The sequence below is a fragment of the Pleurodeles waltl genome, chromosome 11, assembly GCF_031143425.1.
Source record: "Pleurodeles waltl isolate 20211129_DDA chromosome 11, aPleWal1.hap1.20221129, whole genome shotgun sequence".
Taxonomy (NCBI): Eukaryota; Metazoa; Chordata; class Amphibia; order Caudata; family Salamandridae; genus Pleurodeles; species Pleurodeles waltl.
The window spans coordinates 610849519-610868027 of record NC_090450.1 but is presented as its reverse complement, the minus strand read 5'-3'; positions in this window follow the sequence as shown (position 1 = coordinate 610868027).

Here is an 18509-nt window from a genome sequence, read left to right as displayed (position 1 = left end):
AGTAACTTTGCATCTAACCTTTACCAGGTAAAGGTTAGACATATAGGTGACTTATAAGTTACTTAAGTGCAGTGTAAAATGGCTGTGAAATAACGTGGACGTTATTTCACTCAGGCTTCAGTGGCAGGCCTGTGTAAGAATTGTCAGAGCTCCCTATGGGTGGCAAAAGAAATGCTGCAGCCCATAGGGATCTCCTGGAACCCCAATACCCTGGGTACCTCAGTACCATATACTAGGGAATTATAAGGGTGTTCCAGTAAGCCAATGTAAATTGGTAAAAATGGTCACTAGCCTGTTAGTGACAATTTGGAAAGAAATGAGAGAGCATAACCACTGAGGTTCTGATTAGCAGAGCCTCAGTGAGACAGTTAGGCACTACACAGGGAACACACACATATAGGCCACAAACTTATGAGCACTGGGGTCCTGACTAGCAGGGTCCCAGTGACACATAACAAACATACTGAAAACATAGGGTTTTCACTATGAGCACTGGGCCCTGGCTGGCAGGATCCCAGTGAGACAGTGAAAACACCCTGACATACACTCACAAACAGGCCTAAAGTGGGGGTAACAAGGCTAGAAAGAGGCTACTTTCTCACACAACCCCCCCCCCAAACGAAGGACAATAAGGCTAACCTTGGCCAGTTGAGACTTTATTGTCTAAGTGGTGATAAGTAGAGAGTAGCTCTGCAATAGACTGGTTACTCCCTTTATCATCCACTATATGGTTACTTCCCTGTGGGGATGTAAACCACCCTGTTTGAAGTTTTTTAGCTAACCAACAATGTGAAGATGTATTTTCAGAGTTTCTATCAGTAAGTTTTAGTTTAGAGCAGTGGGAATTATCCACTGAACCTATTTGTAATGATGGAAATGCCAGACAGGGATGCTGTCTCAGTAAAGCCATAGCTGGGCAAAAACTTTGTCCATATGGCTGGAAGAGAGAACAGGGATGCTGTTTCTCTTGGGTTGGAGCAGGGCAGGGATGCTGTCCTATCAGCTCCACACTAGGGCAGGGATGCTGTCCTAAGTGTTGTGAGGCAGTGCAGAGTTTCTGCACTAAAGTTTCTCTGGGAGGGTTGGAGGGATGCTCCATGTTAACTAAAATGGTGCTCTTTTTGTCACCAATGTTAGTTATCCCACAGAGAGGTACTTCTACCTCAGGGAGTACAGCTTTGCCAGCTGATGATTCCCTTGGAACAGGTGCCACCCCAGGAGAGGTTTCTCCCACCACAGGAATGGTATCCTGAATGGCAGGGTGGTTAGGGGATACTGTGATACCCTTTTTACCTGTTGATGGAGAGGGAGCCTGAGTTTTCATTTCAGTAGAAATGAGAGGGAACAATTCCTCTGGGATGCCCAGCATGGCTGCATGGGCATAAAACTCTACATCAGCCCAACCTGAGGCCTCTAGGTCATTACCTAAGAGACAGTCTACAGGTAAGCTAGGTGATACCACCACCTGCTTAGGGCCAGTAACTCCACCCCAACTAAACTGAATTATAGCTAAGGGAAGAAACTTAGTGGAGTTATGGACATCAATAATCTTATACTGTTGTCCAATGATGTGTTGTTCAGGAGGCACTAGGTTTTCAGTCACCAAAGTGATACTGGCACCTGTGTCCCTGTAGGCCAAGGCCTCAACACCATTTATTGAAACTGTCTGCCTGTACTTATCCATTGTAAGGGGACAAGCAGCCAGTGTGGCAAGGCCAATGCCACTAGGTGTGACAGAAACTGTCTTGGGACTGACTACCCCAGTTTCTACTATGGACCCAAAAGTGAACCCAACTACACCCTTTGCTTGACTTTTGCCAGCAGTCCCACCACTAGTACCACTACTGCTAGGGGCACTAGAGCTTGATGTATTAGTGGTGGTAGGCTCAGGGGGTTTACCTGGACAGGACTTATCCCCTGGCCTATGGCCTCTGTTTTTACACACAAAGCACCAAGGCTTTTTAATGTGTGCAGGTTGAGAAGAAGAGGAAGAATTAGTTTTATCCCCACCCTCTGAAGAGTGTTTAAGATTTGAAGTGGGATCTTTGGTTTTACCCTTATCCCCATGCTTATCTTGAGATTTTTCACCATCTTTCTTCTTATTGCCATCTTTGTCACCCCCTGTATGAACTTTTCTGTTCACCCTTGTTCTGACCCATTTGTCTGCCTTCTTTCCCAATTCTTGGGGAGAGGTCAGATCAGAGTCCACCAGGTACTGGTGCAACAAATCAGACACACAATTATTAAGAATATGCTCTCTCAGGATCAAGTTATACAGGCTGTCATAATCAGTAACTTTACTGCCATGTAACCACCCCTCCAAGGCCTTCACTGAATGGTCAATGAAATCAACCCAGTCTTGTGAAGACTCCTTTTTGGTCTCTCTGAACTTCATCCTGTATTGTTCAGTGGTTAAGCCATAACCATCCAGGAGTGCATTCTTAAGAACTTGGAAATTATTAGCATCATTTTCTTTCACAGTAAGGAGCCTATCCCTACCTTTTCCACTAAATGATAGCCATAGGATAGCAGCCCACTGCCTTTGAGGGACATCCTGTACAACACAGGCCCTCTCAAGTGCAGCAAACCACTTGTTAATGTCATCCCCCTCCTTGTAAGGGGGAACTATCTTGTGCAGATTCCTGGAATCATGCTCTTTTGCAGGATGACTATGGGGAATACTGCTGCTGCCACCATGGGTTTCTAAACCCAGTTTCTGTCTCTCCTTCTCTACTTCTAAAGTCTGTCTATCCAAATCCAGCTGTTGCTTCTTGAGCTTCAGTCTGGTTTGTTCCACTCTCAATCTATTGAGCTCCCTTTCTAACAATCTGTCATCAGGGTGGGTGGGAGGGACATGCCTTGAAACAGAAGTATGGTGAGAATGGACAGAAGGAGACCTGTCCCTTACAGAAGCCACCCTAACAGCTTGGCTAACAGAAACATCACTACCAGTATGGTGAGAATAAATGCTTTTGCTATGATGTGAGACAACACTATTTATATGGTGTGGCTCATCATCATTACCAACTATGCTAGACTGTCTAGTAATGGGCAGGCTAGGAAGTTTCTTTCCTGAATCTTTTCCTGGGGGAGTCCCTGGATCAGATTGAGAACCATTAGCTACTTTTTCACCAGATTGGGCACTTATGGCCTTATCCTGTACTCTAAGCATGTTAATTAACAGTTCTAAGGAAGGATTCTTCCCTACACTCAAACCTCTCTCTATGCAGAGATTCCTTGCTCCTTTCCAGCTAAGGTGATCATATGCAAGTTTGGACAGATCAACATTTTGGCCTGTGCCAGACATTTTTAGAGAGAGTTAAAGTGATAGAAAAAGAGAAAAAGTTTGTCTGAGCTTTTAGAAAGACAGAGAAAAAAACTTTTAAAACTTTTTAGAACTTTTTAGAAAAGTTAGAAGTACTTTTCAGCACTTAGAAAAGAGTGAAAAGAGGAAATGCAAAACTTTTTGGCTATGTGTATATACACTGACCTTGTTTTGTATATTTTTCTCTTATGAAAAGTACAATGACAAGAGTGGTAAGTAGTCTCAAAGCACTTATCCCACCGCTGCACAACCAATGTAGGAGGCTGGACTGGCTTGTAGTGAGTACCAAGGGGTACTTGCACCTTGTACCAGGCCCAGTTATCCCTTATTAGTGTATAGGGTGTCTAGCAGCTTAGGCTGATAGAAAATGGTAGCTTAGCAGAGCAGCTTAGGCTGAACTAGGAGACGTGTGAAGCTACTACAGTACCACTTAGTGTCATATGCACAATATCATAAGAAAACACAATACACAGTTATACTAAAAATAAAGGTACTTTATTTTTATGACAATATGCCAAAGTATCTTAGAGTGTACCCTCAGTGAGAGGATAGGAAATATGCACAAGATATATATACACAATAGCAAAAATATGCAGTATAGTCTTAGAAAACAGTGCAAACAATGTATAGTTACAATAGGATGCAATGGGGAAACATAGGGATAGGGGCAACACAAACCATATACTCCAAAAGTGGAATGCGAACCACGAATGGACCCCAAACCTATGTGACCTTGTAGAGGGTCACTGGGACTATTAGAAAATAGTGAGAGTTAGAAAAATAACCCTCCCCAAGACCCTGAAAAGTGAGTGCAAAGTGCACTAAAGTTCCCCTAAGGACAAAGAAGTCGTGTTAGAGGAATAATGCAGGAAAGACACAAACCAGCAATGCAACAACTGTGGATTTCCAATCTAGGGTACCTGTGGAACAAGGGGACCAAGTCCAAAAGTCACAAGCAAGTCGGAGATGGGCAAATGCCCAGGAAATGCCAGCTGCGGGTGCAAAGAAGCTTCTACTGGACAGAAGAAGCTGCAATTTCTGCAGGAACGAAAAGGGCTAGAGACTTCCCCTTTGGTGGACGGATTCCTCTTGCCGTGGAAAGTCGTGCAGAAGTGTTTTCCCACCAAAAGAATGCCAACAAGCCTTGCTAGCTGCAAATCGTGCGGTTAGCGTTTTTGGACGCTGCTGAGGCCCAGGAGGGACCAGGAGGTCGCAAATTAGACCAGCAGAGAGAGGGGACATCGAGCAAGACAAGGAGCCCTATCTAAAGCAGGTATCACCTAGAGAAGTGCCAGAAACAGGCACTACAAGGATGTGTGAAACAGTGCTCGCCGAAGTTGCACAAAGGAGTCCCACGTCGCCGGAGACCAACTTAGAAAGTCATGCAATGCAGGTTAGAGTGCCGTGGACCCAGGCTTGGCTGTGCATGAAGGATTTCCGCCGGAAGTGCACAGGGGCCGGAGTAGCTGCAAAGTCGCGGTTCCCAGCAATGCAGCCCAGCGAGGTGAGGCAAGGATTTACCTCCACCAAACTTGGACTGAAGAGTCACTGGACTGTGGGGGTCACTTGGACAGAGTCGCTGGATTCGAGGGACCTCGCTCGTCGTGCTGAGAGGAGACCCAAGGGACCGGTAATGCAGCTTTTTGGTGCCTGCGGTTGCAGGGGGAAGATTCCGTTGACCCACGGGAGATTTCTTCGGAGCTTCTGGTGCAGAGAGGAGGCAGACTACCCCCACAGCATGCACAAGCAGGAAAACAGTCGAGAAGGCGGCAGGATCAGCGTTACAGAGTTGCAGTAGTCGTCTTTGCTACTATGTTGCAGGTTTGCAGGCTTCCAGCGCGGTCAGCAGTCGATTCCTTATCAGAAGGTGAAGAGAGAGATGCAGAGGAACTCGGCTGAGCTCATGCATTCATTGTCTAAAGTTTCCCCAGAGACAGAGACCCTAAATAGCCAGAAAAGAGGGTTTGGCTACCTAGGAGAGAGGATAGGCTAGCAACACCTGAAGGAGCCTATCACAAGGAGTCTCTGACATCACCTGGTGGCACTGGCCACTCAGAGCAGTCCAGTGTGCCAGCAGCACCTCTGTTTCCAAGATGGCAGAGGTCTGGAGCACACGGGAGGAGCTCTGGACACCTCCCAGGGGAGGTGCGGGTCAGGGGAGTGGTCACTCCCCTTTCCTTTGTCCAGTTTCGCGCCAGAGCAGGGCTAAGGGGTCCCCTGAACCGGTGTAGACTGGCTTATGCAGAATTGGGCACCTCTGTGCCCAACAAAGCATTTCCAGAGGCTGGGGGAGGCTACTCCTCCCCTGCCTTCACACCATTTTCCAAAGGGAGAGGGTGTCACACCCTCTCTCAGAGGAAGTTCTTTGTTCTGCCATCCTGGGCCAGGCCTGGCTGGACCCCAGGAGGGCAGATGCCTGTCTGAGGGGTTGGCAGCAGCAGCAGCTGCAGTGAAACCCTAGGAAGGGCAGTTTGGCAGTACCAGGGTCTGTGCTACAGACCACTGGGATCATGGGATTGTGCCAACTATGCCAGGATGGCATAGAGGGGGCAATTCCATAATCATAGACATGTTACATGGCCATATTCGGAGTTACCATTGTGAAGCTACATATAGGTAGTGACCTATATGTAGTGCACGCGTGTAATGGTGTCCCCGCACTCACAAAGTTCCGGGAATTGGCTCTGAACAATGTGGGGGCACCTTGGCTAGTGCCAGGGTGCCCTCACACTAAGTAACTTTGCACCTAACCTTTACCAGGTAAAGGTTAGACATATAGGTGACTTATAAGTTACTTAAGTGCAGTGTAAAATGGCTGTGAAATAACGTGGACGTTATTTCACTCAGGCTGCAGTGGCAGGCCTGTGTAAGAATTGTCAGAGCTCCCTATGGGTGGCAAAAGAAATGCTGCAGCCCATAGGGATCTCCTGGAACCCCAATACCCTGGGTACCTCAGTACCATATACTAGGGAATTATAAGGGTGTTCCAGTAAGCCAATGTAAATTGGTAAAAATGGTCACTAGCCTGTTAGTGACAATTTGGAAAGAAATGAGAGAGCATAACCACTGAGGTTCTGATTAGCAGAGCCTCAGTGAGACAGTTAGGCACTACACAGGGAACACATACATATAGGCCACAAGCTTATGAGCACTGGGGTCCTGACTAGCAGGGTCCCAGTGACACATAACAAACATACTGAAAACATAGGGTTTTCACTATGAGCACTGGGCCCTGGCTGGCAGGATCCCAGTGAGACAGTGAAAACACCCTGACATACACTCACAAACAGGCCTAAAGTGGGGGTAACAAGGCTAGAAAGAGGCTACTTTCTCACACTATTGAAGTGCAAAGTGTGGTAGGTGACATCCCCATCCATCCTGTTAGGATGGCCCTTCCTGCCAGTACTACCTCTGTGTTTAGGACACTGTCTGGGAAGAATAGACAAAGGCCAACTGCTACCTATAGCCAGTCATGTGATCAAGGGCATAGTCTGCAGGCACCAAATGATTAGGACAAGAACATGGCAACTTTCTAAAAGTGGCATTGACAGAATTGTTACTTAAACGTTTCCACCTTACGATTAACAAGAAATTTAAATTACTATTCTTTAGAGACCAAACATGACACTTGTACCAGTTCCCAAGCAAAATATATCACTTATTAAGTGTAATAAGGTAACCCAGGGTTATGCTATGCGAGAGGTATGTCTTGCCATAGTAAAAAACAATTGTAAGAGTTTTGTCTTGCAGGATATGTAAAACTTAAGCGTACATAGTCAACTTTTTAAATACATTGCACCTTGAGCTATCGGTTATTGGTGACTTAAATGTATTAAACAGAAAGTTGAGGCCTGGCAAGAAGTGTATTTTACCAGGTCAAAATGGCAGTTTAAAAATGAGAGCAGGGCTGCAAAGGCAGGCCTGAGACATGTTTAAAAAGGGCTACATAATTGGGTTTTGCAGTGAGTGCTGCAGGCTCACTAGTAACATTCAATTTACAGGACTTGGGTTTAAGTAGTACCACTTTGATAGGTACTTATAAGTATATTAAATGTATAAGTGGGGTGAACACCAATTTTGCCATGTTTTTAGAGGTGTGAGCAGAAGCACTTTAGCAATGGTAAAGTGCACAGAGCCCTAAAGCCAACCACAAGAAAAATCAGCAAAACAGGAGGGGAGAAGTGAAAACGTTTGGGAAAAGACTACCCTAAGGCTGTCAGGTTTAACAGTAGGAGACGCCAAAGGAGTAACTCATTCTACCTAGAGAAGATATGCATCATGGGAGGGTGGGGGCATGTGCTGGGCCATTGGGGATGCACATTTGGCTGGAGGTACTTAATGGTATGTTATGTCATGAGGAGGGAGATTGAATGGTCTCAAAGATTGTAGATGAGTACATGACCTTCATTGCTGGCAATACCTAAAAAAGAAGTGGTGTTGAATAGAGTGCAGCAATTAACTGTGCCACCTACAGCTGACAAGTCAGGAGTATATGTATAGATGACTGACAAATATGAAATCAGAAGTTTGGTAATTTCAGACATGATTTCCAGTAGTGTGAAGATCACGGAAACTAGAATGAAGAGGATCAAGTAGGTTATCAAGTAGGTATACAGAGTGTATTCCAGTTGTGACAAGAAGTTTCAAGGCAAGTAGGTAGTTAGGATGCATTGCAGAGTTAGTGGCAAGGGAGAGTTCTGTGATGAATGGATACTGATGGTTAAAGACAGATTGAATATGAGAGAGGGAGGGACTCAAGGATTCATAGTGAGAGCCACCATCATCATTTGGTGTAGGTTAAAAAGTGAGGAGGTGAAAAAGCAAGATGTGGAGAGTGCCACTAACGTTCTTTATTTTGGAACCATGCTGAAAGTATACAAAGTTTGATTTTGTATGTTTGGTGTGCTGCAGGTAGCCATGGACCAAGGCGGACTCCATTTCCCAGTGGGCTGTGAGGCTAAGAGGCAGCCCTCTACTACCACACCTGACTTCACTTGAGGATCACTATATAGCGTGTTTGGCTGCCCCACTGTGCGGGATGCATCCAGACAAAGTCCAGACTTGCGTGCCTTTTAGAGCCGGAAGAGGCTGGGCTGGGGCACCCCTCTTGGCTTGATGATCTGATGGCGAGGTGGGGAATCTCTTTGTCGACCAACCAGTTCATCACACCATCAGTATGACAACGCTTGACGGCGGCAGTAGGTCTGGAAGGATTCTGACTGTGTGTGTCACTATTGGTGCCAGTGGGAGGCCTCTTTTTGTCTTTTGTGTTGTATTGCTTTTTTTGCCTTTTGCACTGTACCCTACTTGCCAACCTGTCTTGTTGTTTTACCTTGCAGGGACTTGACTGAAAGTTTTTTCTTTGGGGCCGATATGGGGAAGCATACGACTCCAATTAACCCAGTAATGACCATGGGATCTTTCCCAAATATGGTAGCAGGCAAACTCAATAAAGAAATTGAATTGGCTGCCTGCATGCAGTCTCACTCTCCTTTTTTGATCCTCCCTTCTGAATTTCCACGTACATCTTTGTCTGTTGTTGGGGGCTCGAGCATGTTTCCTACCCCACCCGAACGTGCTGCAGATGGGAGACTTCTTCATCCATTCCCCTGGATCTGAATGTCTCCCCGTTTTTGGGGCTGTGTGCTTCTGGTAGCTGTAGATGAGCAGCAGGTGCCATAGTAGCTTTAGAGGAAGGTCCCAGGGCAGTTGGAAAGAGGGAGAGATTGGAGCTATGTGGAAAATCCAAGCACCCAATGGCTAACTCGAGCCAGCTACAGAGAACCAACATCCTCAAGGCTGCGGAACAAGTTAACATGGACATTTTAATGGACTCCCTTCAGTGTATAATCGTTGCAGCTCCGGATGCTAAGCTGAAACCCATTTGCCAATGTTTGTCAGCAATTGAGTTGGAACTTTCTACATTTTCTATATATAATTGTTCAGTGCAGCATATGGGAGTCCGTCCATCCACCCTTACTCCTGTTTGTCATCCTATCATTACCTTGCCGTGCTCTGGTTAGCCTGTTGCAGGGGGAACAGCCAATATCATGGTCACAGAGCCATCAAGGGATTATGGGCTGGTAGTCACAAGGGGATTGACACGTAACCCTCCTCAGCCTCTGTATCTATGGGGGATGGTGCGGTGGAAGTGACGTTGCACAGTTATGTGGTCCAAGGTCAATTACCAAGCCAAGGGGTAATGCAGCTATTTCCAAAAGTCAGCCCAGGAGATCTTTTCTGCCTAAATCTGTGGTTCTTGATTTACCCCCGAAGGCACCCCCATATGTAGTCACTCTAGCTAGTGTCATCCCGCTCATGGCTGACACCAAGGAGAACCTTTACCAACTGAGGAATAAAGTTGTGCATTGGCTGGTTTTGAACAGTGCATTGGGTGATTGTGTCGGAGCCGATATCAACATGGTGCGCTGGGTCAATTGGATGGGAAAGGAGAGAAAACCCTGGATGATGACTGTATGGTTATTAATTTTAACAGACCTCACATGACAAGGATGGTCTTAGATTGTTTTAGGTGTGTTCCCTCTAATGGCCTTGTCTCTCCCATCAGGGTGCTTCCATTGTGTTTCTTTTACAAACTGCCTATGGGTGCTCCTATACGCAATCCCTGGCAGATTCCGAGACAGCAGGCACAGGTGAGGGCAGGTCGCCTATGACTTTACCAGAGTTGGCACTCTCCAATAGGTTTAGCCCCCTGTCCAGTCTAGACGCATGTGACTGATGGGTAGAGGATGCTGAACAGAACATCCCAATGACAAGTAAGGCATTGGCTCCTCTAGCAACGCCACATACATAAAACAAAGATTATAGTGGGGACAAATACCTATACTATTACAGCAGCAAGTGCATTAATTAATTATGAGCAAATTAGATTTCAGTCTATTTATTGTAAGTCATCACACAATATCCTGTTCGGGTTTTTCAAGTGCCTAAGAACGAAAAACATTTTGGATATTTAAAAAACAATATATTACATACCTAAACAAGTCACTACAACAAATCACACAATTATACAAAAGAAACAAAAGTGTCAAACCAGTTTAGTACAATCTAACTCTCATCTTCCGATTTATTTAGTTCAAAGTGGCTGGAGTCATTAATTTATGTAGTCAGTCCACCAAAAAGATAGTCTCAATACAAAGCAAATCAAAAGGACAATTCTGTGTTTTTCTTTATTCTGAAAATGTGGTTAAATAACTTAATTAAATGGCCTTTTAATTTTTCAGCAACTCCTCCATAAGTTGACACATTTTGCCCCTCAAAGGATTTGGGCCTCTTCAGGACCATGGAAGAAAGAAGTACCTGGCGAGCCAACCATATTTAAACTAAATTGTACTATGGGCCCTGCAGCGCAGCTTGCACCACCCACAGAAGTAGCCTTTCAAACTTGTCCCAGGCCTGCCACTGCAGGTCCTGCATGTGCAGTTTACTGCCACATTGGCTCGGCATCTAAAATTACTTGCCAGGCCAGGAACTCCCCTTTTACTACATATAGGTCACCCCTAAGGTAGGCCGTAGGTAGCTCTGTGGGCAAGGTGGCGTGTAGGTAAAAAGTAGGATATGTGTCCTCGTTGTGTGACATGTCCTGGTAGTGACAAACAGCCTATTTGGTTTCACACTACTGTGAGGGCTGCCTCTCTCATGGGTTCGTATTAGGAATTCCCTCATATATGTCTAAGGGGTCATTTCTGATCTATGAGGAGTAGCTGGGGGATGTTTAGTATGTTTGGAATGGTAATGAGAAATCTTTCTTATTGGTGTAGGTGGACATTTGTTTTGCAAGACTTCCCTTTTAGCACACAATCTGTATGGCAGGCCTGGTCTCAGACAGTGATGGCAGGCTAATCATTAGTGCTCTAGTGGCACTTTGTACGCCCACACAGCTTTATAGTTGCTAATGTGCACACAGGTCGATTGTGCTGCACTCAGCACAGTTCACTGTGCACAGGCCGCAGGCTCTTGACTGTGTTGAGAGTGGATGTAGCCCCCTCTTGGGTTGGGGGGGTGGCATCCTCAAATTTAAATTCAGCACTGCAGTGCACAGTCCACTGCAGACATCCAACTGCACAACTGTAGTCTCATGCCTAACCTTAGGTGACTTTTTGGTCGTTGATATCAACCTTGCCCTGTTATGTACAAGAGACTTACAGGTCGTTTGTGTTGGACTTGTCTTATCATTTACTAGGTATTGACATGACTATGTCTACATATGTGAGATTTGTTCCTCTGATGCATTGTTAGGTCATTGGTAGATAGTGGAACCGGGTCATAACTGGAGACCCAAGGTACAGATAGTCTCTTTTGCGAATTGCTTCTGTCACACTTGTTTGCGCTTACCAAGCACACAGTTGCAATTGTTTGCATTTGTGACTTAGATATGTAGTGCCCAACATAATGTGTGTGAATATGTGGCTGATGCTACATGGCAACATTATTGTTTAGTATGTTGCATATTTGACAATGTGTGATCATTCAAACACATTGAAGGCAGACTGTGTGATGTGTGCTTCTAGGTCAACTTTGCAGGCGCACTTTCTGCAGATTTCCCTTAGTACACATCTTCCTGATCCTCACTGTCCCTTCATTCATGCACATATAGTAAGTCATACTTGCCAACTTTAATAATGGGCATTGCTTCTGTTATAGGTTAAGCAATATTTGCCATAACATTTCCAATGTTTGCAAGATGAAATAACTGACCCCCACACATCACTGAATACCAGCCACAGCACCTGTGTAGTGGCTGAGTCACCTGCACATATTGGAATATTGGATGTCAAAGTTAAGTAAAGGAGTGTCCCAGCTGTCATTCCCCATTTGTTTGTTTGACATGAGCACTCACACACAGCTGCAATCCTCAACCTTTATCACATGCACTCTGAGTGTATTTAGATTGTGTGAACACTCCTGACAGCTATGAGTAGAACATGCAAGTTTCAACATGACTGTGTCCATCCCACGTAGAGTTTGCCAAGGCTTTGTGACTTGTTTTGACATTGCTTGACATGCATGCACAATACAAACTGAACAGAGTCTGACAGACCTAGACATTCAGGTGTTTTGTCCTCTGTATTTAACTCTCTATTAGACATACATGTGAGTACCACAGAGGGGTATGTTTGAAGTTTTCACCTGTGATTGGGACATTCAGACACTGATTTGTTATATAGCAGACCCAGACCTACTGTTGTACATACTCTCTACTCTTGTCCTACCTAGGCCAAATATCTGAACAGCAGTCCTCACATGTTTTTCCTGGGTTGCGGCTGTCAAATGTCAAACAAAATAAATTTGTGTGATACGTGTGTGGCAATGTAATTTATTTGTAAAACAGGCTACACCTACATTTCAGCAACACATTTATGTAATAGTGCATTGTGTGTAGTTGTTTCTTGTTCCAGAGTGTGTTCCTAATTCATTTACATCTTTTGTGGTCTAGTCATTCTTTCCAAGATGTGGGTGAGGTAATAAGGTATATGAAGGTAAAAAGAAGTACTCCATCACAAATCTGAGTTCAAGTGATTTATTGACAAAACTTTGCTCATTGATGATTGGAGTACAGTCTCTAAGTGAAGAAGTTGTCACAAGATTGTCACTTCTGCGTGCCCAGCAGCAGAGTTTGTTGTTCTCCATACTCCTGTTGTGCATTATTGACCACATTCTCCTCCCTTGGGACCTCTACCTGTTTGTCCCAGGGGACATTGATGCATACACAGATGCTGTGCAAAATTTCACAGACTAGTATTATTATGCACACAAGGAGTGGTGCATATATTTAGACCAAGGCACCTGAACCTGGAGTTCAGCATGCCAAATGTCCTCGCCACAAGATTCCTGGCCCTTTTGTGTACCTCATTGTAAGCCTTCTCAGCATCTGTATGTGCGTTTCCATATGGGGTCATGACCCATGGCTGGTTGCCGTCACCTCAGTCTGCTGCAATGAAATTGGAGAAACAGTGCCAGATGTGCATTTGTGTTTATTGCTAAATGGCCAGGCACTGTTTTTTTTTTATTTATTTATTTAGAGGATAGGTGAATATGACTTGCAACTGGCATTGTGTATTTTCCTGTTTGCATGCATGGTTGTAATGGTGTGTGGTGGTATAATTTCCATTCATGGGTTGTGCTTCAGGGGCATGGTGATTGTGGAATACTTTATGACATGACAGTTCACAGTTCACCCATGTGGAATATGTGTGGTTTTGTATATATTTGTCCCTTAGTCCCATTACTTTACACCTGCAGATGAGTAATGCTGGCTAAGTTTGTACCTATTTTGTGTGGTGTGTGTCATGAGACAGGTGTTGTGCCCTGTGTGTTGCATGTGAATCCCACCCCGTGGACATTGAAGACCTCCGTTGCACAAAGAATTATTGTAGCAATTTCCTGACTGGCATGCATATGTGCATGTATAAAATACTCAGAATGTGACATGGGATCTAGTGCCATGTATGTGACAAGTTTACAGACACCTGTGGGACAGGACAGGGCATGAGGGGATTTTCTACACTGCCCTGCATCACCAGTACATGCCAAACATTGTGCCATGTCTCCCTGATGTTGTGCATTCTGACCTCTACCAGTGCGCTGGCAACAGTTTAACTGCCAAAGTCCACTGCAGGCAATTTTGTAGCTTGGTAGAGAGATTACGGATTTACAGGTTTGATTGTTGCTGTGCTGTGAGGTGTCCATTCCTATACATGATCTATCAATGATGGAGATGTCCTATTTCAATGTATGCTGCAGTAAGCACCACATAAGGCAAAAGTCTGCACAATGAGTGTATCAGGTATTTTTCTTGATAGGTAAATGGTGATGCCACCACTAGGGTGGCATTATTTGTTGCTGCAGTCCTAGGTGTCTACATTGTGGTAAGTGTGGCGAAGTGTCAATACGCACGTTTTTTGACAGTGGCATGGCCATTGCAGAAACCCATTGCTGTCCAATTCCAAGCTTAATGATATGTGTGAAGGATTCGTCAGTCAAACACAAGCTTTATTCGATCAACCGATCATCAAAGCAATACACAATAGATATCATCATAAAAATATAAAATACAGTTTCATTTTAAAATCATAATACCAAATAAGAAGACCACCTCCACTGGCCCATCTAAAAATCTCATCCAGTCATTCTTAAAATACATTGCTGACATAAAAATTGCGTATGCGCCATGCTAACAATAAATATTTGCTAACAGCATATATTAAAAATGTGGAGCAATGGCTTTATAGAACCCTCAAATCTAATGCACATTTCCTTATTCCCATTTCCCGACACATATTGCGAATCCACTTGGACCTAGGAGATGAATATGCAGGACAGAAAAACATAAAATGTTCAACTGTTTCAGGGGTGGTACCACACACGGGACATATATCGTTTATTACGTTTGCATCCCTTCTGCACATCAAGGTCTTCAATGGCAAGGTCCCAAAGCGGAATCTAGCATATAGGCTTTTGCCTAAGGTGTCAGGTATAATGTCTAGATAGGGTTCAAACTGTGGGTACCACTTGATGTCAATAAATAGATTGGTTAAACGACCACAAGATTTACGATTGATGGTATTGTTCCTCGCATGAGACCAATAGACACGCTTCAGCACTTTTAGATGGACTTTTTCAAGTTTATGGGGATTCTCCCAGAAGTCTCCCAGCCCCAATTTCTTAAACCAACTAGATACCTGCTTGACCCATGGAGTAGAGGCTGAGTTGGGGCATGTTAGCAAATCTAGAAGTGAGACCTCATAAACATCTAATTCAGGAACGGTCCATAGCCTTACCCAATATAAGAGAGGTCTTAAAATTATCAGGTCGGTTATCCGTTTTAGTCCCAGATCTAGAAACAAAGGAGTCAGTGGAGTACTAGGAGGGCAAGCACATAAAGCCCTCACAAAGCTATTCTCTACGATGGTTAGCCTATTTCTGTCAAAAAAGCCCCATACCTCTGCACCATACACAGCAGCTTCTTGTGCCTTGGTGACATAGATCTTGATAGCTGGGGAGACCGTTTTGTACCATTGTACTCCTGTAGAAGCGCAAGATGGATGCTGCACTATGCTGTAGAAGACCAGTACTTTTGTTAATCTGTTCTTTCCAGTGTAGGCTATCTAAAACCTTACACCTAGATAATCAATAGAACTAACCTTATCCAAGGGATCGCCATCTAGATTAATAGTACACTTCTTCCGCATCCCAGAGCGCAGGGCCATCAGCTTTGTTTTCTTGGAGTTTAGCTCTAAGCCATAATCCTGACAGAATACATTGAATCAGTCAATAAGGATTTGTAAGCCCATAGGTGTCTTGGAAATTAGAAGCGAGTGTAGGAGGCTGGACTGGCTTGTAGTGAGTACCAAGGGGTACTTACACCTTGCACCAGGCCCAGGTATCCCTTATTAGTGTAGAGGGGTGTCTAGCAGCTTAGGCTGATAGAAAAGGTAGCTTAGCAGAGCAGCTTAGGCTGAACTAGGAGACGAGTGAAGCTCCTACAGTACCACTAGTGTCAAATGCAAAATATCATAAGAAAACACAATACACAGATATACTAAAAATAAAGGTACTTTATTTTTATGACAATATGCCAAAAGTATCTCAGTGAGTACCCTCAGTATGAGGATAGCAAATACACACAAGATATATGTACACAATACCAAAATATGCAGTAATAGCAATAGAAAGTGCAAACAATGTATAGTCACAATAGAATGCAATGGGGGCACATAGGGATAGGGGCAACACAAACCATATACTCTAGAAGTGGAATGCAAACCACAAATGTGACCTCGTAGAGGGTCGCTGGGACTGTAAGAAAACAATGAGGGTTAGAAAAATAGCCCACCCCAAGACCCTGAAAAGTGGGTGCCAAGTACACCTAAGTTCCCCAAAGAGCACAGAAGTCGTAATAGGGGAATTCTGCAGGAAAGACCAACACCAGCAATGCAACAACGATGGATTTCCAGACGAGAGTACCTGTGGAACAAGGGGACCAAGTCCAAAAGTCACGATCAAGTCGGGAGTGGGCAGATGCCCAGGAAATGCCAGCTGTGGATGCAAAGAAGCTGCCACCGGATGGTAGAAGCTGAGGATTCTGTACGAACAACAAGGGCTAGAAACTTCCCCTTTGGAGGATGGATGTCCCACGTCGTGAAGAGTCGTGCAGAGTGTTTTCCTGCAGAAAGACCACAAACAAGCCTTGCTAGCTGCAAGGGTGCCGGTTAGGGTTTTTGGATGCTGCTGTGGCCCAGGAGGGACCAGGATGTCACCAATTGCGTGAGGGGACAGAGGGGGCATCCAGCAAGACAAAGAGCCCACTAAGAAGCAAGCAGCACCCACAGAAGTGCCGGAACAGGCACTACAAAGTGGAGTGAATCGGTGCTCACCCGAAGTTGCACAAGAGAGTCCCACACTGCCGGAGGACAACTCAGGAGGTCGTGCAATGCAGGTTAGAGTGCCGGGGACCCAGGCTTGGCTGTGCACGAAGAAAATCCTCGGTGAGTGCACAGGAGCCGGAGTAGCTGCAAAACACGCGGTTCCCAGCAATGCAGTCTAGCGTGGGGAGGCAAGGACTTACATCCACCAAACTTGGACTGAAGAGTCACTGGACTGTGGGAGTCACTTGGACAGGGTTGCTGAGTTCAAGGGACCTCGCTCATCGTGCTGAGAGGAGACCCAGAGGACCGGTGATGCAGTTCTTTGGTGCCTGCGGTTGCAGGGGGAAGATTCCGTCGACCCACAGGAGATTTCTTCGGAGCTTCTAGTGCAGAGAGGAGGCAGACTACCCCCATAGCATGCACCACCAAGAAAACAGTCGAGAAGGCGGCAGGATCAGCATTACAGTGTTGTAGTAGTCGTCTTTGCTACTTTGTTGCAGTTTTGCAGGCTTCCAGCACGGTCAGCAGTCGATTCCTTGGCAGAAGGTGAAGAGAGAGATGCAGAGGAACTCTGATGAGCTCTTGTATTCGTTATCTAAGGAATTCCCCAAAGCAGAGACCCTAAATAACAAGAAAAGGAGGTTTGGCTACCTAGGAGAGAGGACAGGCTAGCAACACCTGAAGGAGCCTATCAGAAGGAGTCTCTGACGTCACCTGCTGGCCCTGGCCACCCAGAGCAGTCCAGTGTGCCAGCAGCACCTCTGTTTCCAAGATGGCAGAGGTCTGGAGCACCCTGGAGGAGCTCTGGGCACCTCCCAGGGGAGGTGCAGGTCAGGGGAGTGGTCACACCCCTTTCCTTTGTCCAGTTTCGCGCCAGAGCAGGGCTGAGGGATCCCTGAACCGGTGTAGACTGGCTTATGCAGAGATGGGCACCATCTGTGCCCATCAAAGCATTTCCAAAGGCTGGGGAGGCTACTCCTCCCCAGCCCTGACACCTTATTCCAAAGGGAGAGGGTGTAACACCCTCTGTCTGAGGAAGTCCTTTGTTCTGCCTTCCTGGGCCTAGCCTGGCTGGACCCCAGGAGGGCAGAGACCTGTCTGAGGGGTTGGTAGCAGCAGCAGCTGCAGTGAAACCCCGGGAAAGGCAGCTTGGCAGTACCTGGGTCTGTGCTAGAGACCCGGGGAATGATGGGATTGTCTCCCCAATACCAGGATGGCATTGGTGGGGCAATTCCATGATCTTAGACATGTTACATGGCCATATTCGGAGTTACCATTGTGAAGCTATACATAGGTAGTGACCTATGTATAGTGCACGCGTGTAATGGTGTCCCTGCACTCACAAAGTCCGGGGAATTGGCCCTGAACAATGTGGGGGCACCTTGGCTAGTGCCAGGGTGCCCACACACTAAGTAACTTAGCACCCAACCTTTACCAGGTAAAGGTTAGACATATAGGTGACTTATGAGTTACTTAAGTGCAGTGTAAAATGGCTGTGAAATAACATGGACATTATTTCACTCAGGCTGCAGTGGCAGGCCTGTGTAAGAATTGTCAGAGCTCCCTATGGGTGGCAAAAGAAATGCTGCAGCCCATAGGGATATCCTGGAACCCCAATACCCTGGGTACCTCAGTACCATATACTAGGGAATTATAAGGGTGTTCCAGTATGCCAATGTAAATTGGTAAAATTGGTCACTAGCCTGTTAGTGACAATTTGGAAAGAAATGAGAGCATAACCACTGAGGTTCTGGTTAGCAGAGCCTCAGTGAGACAGTTAGGCATCACACAGGGAA